The sequence below is a fragment of the Bubalus bubalis genome, chromosome 19 (genome assembly GCF_019923935.1).
Source record: "Bubalus bubalis isolate 160015118507 breed Murrah chromosome 19, NDDB_SH_1, whole genome shotgun sequence".
In the NCBI taxonomy this organism is placed as follows: domain Eukaryota; kingdom Metazoa; phylum Chordata; class Mammalia; order Artiodactyla; family Bovidae; genus Bubalus; species Bubalus bubalis.
The window spans coordinates 56651299-56653664 of NC_059175.1; the positions used below are offsets into that span (position 1 = coordinate 56651299).

General features: G+C 40.7%; 1 non-coding gene across 1 annotated transcript; it reads left to right on the plus strand.

Annotated features, from left to right (window-relative positions):
• Nucleotides 1–1132: 1132 nt before the first annotated feature.
• TRNAC-ACA lies at nt 1133–1204 on the plus strand. Its single transcript has one exon. It is a non-coding gene; the product is annotated as a tRNA-Cys (tRNA).
• Nucleotides 1205–2366: the final 1162 nt, after the last annotated feature.

The window sequence follows — 2366 nt, forward strand, 5'->3', positions numbered from 1 at the left end:
TGGGAAGGAAATAATGGAAGCCAATTATTTTAAAAAATGGATTGTCTTTAACTTTGCCTAATGAAAACTTAGCTGTATTTTTGCCTAGATAACAAAAGCCTCAAATTATCAAAAAGACTGCTGACTTTAATTAGCTAAGAATACCAGTACAGCTTTATGTTGAAAATTTTCTACCATAGCTCTGAGTTCATAAATATGAAAGGAGGAAAGGCTAACCACATGGCATTTAATGGATCAAAAATTGAAGTAATAGTTAAATGTTTAAAATGTTTTCTGAGGTTCAATTTCCTAAGGTCTATGTCTGTGATCTATAAAATTAGGAAATAAATCTAAATGGCTTGGTTTAAAAGAGTATAAAATAGGCTTTAAATGAAGGTTGACCAAATTCTTTGATGTCAAGATTTTTTTATTACTAGATAAATGCTTAATGGAAATAACAATTTATAATAGCTACTAATAATTGCATCTCTGTTTTCAATTTACTGTTACTTTTATATACATAAATATAATTTAACTCTCATGGTGGTGATTTAGATGTTCAGTCATGTCTGACTCTGCGACCTCATGGACTGTAGCCTGCCAGGTTCCTCTGTCCATGGGAGTCTCCAGACAAGAATACTGGAGTGGGTTGTCATTTCCTTCTCCAGGGGATCTTCCCAATCCAGGAATCAAACCCAGGTCTCCTGAATTGCATGTGGATTCTTTACTGACTGAGCTACAAGGGAATTGATCTTCATACTATTTCTATAAACCAAGTATAACTTATTCGAGTCTTGTAGAAAAGGATCAGAATGATTAGGTGGTTTTCCAGAGAGCACACAGCATGAGGTAGTTGTGGAGTACAATGTCCCTTGCCCAGTTTAGCCCCTTCTTCTGGGTGTGTCTTGGGCTCCAGTTAATGATTCTCCAAAGAGCTGTCTAAATTACTATTGTTTAAATATTGTTTTGCTGCATCTGATATTCCTGAAAACAAGCGGGCTGCCAGAGAGGTGGTCTTAACGAGTGGTTTATATTCTACTCTTGCGATTTTCTCTAATTTTCACTATGCAGCTTCCACTTCCAATATTCTCACTAGTCTTATGATTGACCTCCACATCAGCAAATTTAATGATGTCTCTGTCTTTTTCTGGCTTCCCTGGTGGCTCAGATGGTAAAGCATCTGCCTACAATGCAGGAGACCCAGGTTTGATCCCTGGGTGGGGAAGATCTCCTGGAGAAGGAAATGGCAACCCACTCCAGTATTCTTGCCTGGAAAATCCCATGGACGGAGTAGCCTGGTAGGCTACAGTCCATGGGGTCACAAAGAGTTGGACACGACTGAGTGACTTCACTTTCACTTTCACTCTTTCTCTGGAGGAGAGTTCTGACAAAATGTGGTCCACTGGAGAAGGGAATGGCAAACCACTTCAGTATTCTTGCCTTGAGAACCCCATGAACAGTATGCAAAGGCAAAAAGGACACTGAAAGATGAGCTCCCCAGGTCAGTTGGTGCCCAATATGCTACTGGAGGTCAGTGGAAAAATAACTCCAGAAAGAATGAAGAGATGGAGCCAAAGCAAAAACAATACCCAGTTGTGGATGTGACTGGTGATAAAGTCCGATGCTGCAAAGAGCAATATTGCACAGGAACCTGGAATGTCAGGTTCATGAATCAAGGCAAATTGGAAGCGGTCAAACAGGAGATGGCAAGCGTAAGCGCTGACAATTTTAGGAATCAGAGAACTAAAATGGACTGGAATGGATGAATTTAACTGAGATGACCATTATATCTACTACTATGGGCAAGGATCCCTTAGAACAAATGGAGTAGCCTTCATAGTCAACCAAAGAGTCTGAAATGCAGTACTTGGATGCAGTCTCAAAAATGACAGAATGATCTCTGTTGGTTTCCAAGGCAAACCGTTCAATATCACAGTAATCCAAGTCTATACCCTGACCAGTAATGTGAAAGAAGCTGAAGTTGAACAGTTCTATGAAGACCTACAAGACCTTCTAGAACTAAAACCCAAAAAAGATGTCCTTTTCATTATAGGCTTCCCTGATAGCTCAGTTGGTAAAGAATCTGCCTGCAATGCAGGAGACCCTGGTTCAATTCCTGGGTCAGGAAGATCTGCTGGAGAAAGAATAGGCTGCCCACTCCAGTATTCTTGGGCTTCCCTTGGGGCTCAGCTGGTAAAGAATACGCCTGCAATATGGGAGACCTGGATTTGATCCTTGGGTTAGGAAGATCCCTTGGAGAAGGGAAAGGCTATCCACTCCAGTATTCTGGCCTGGAGAATTCCATGGAGTGTATAGTTCATGGGGTTGCAAAGAGTTGGGCACAACTGAGTGACTTTCACTTTCACTTTTAACTTTCATTATAAGGG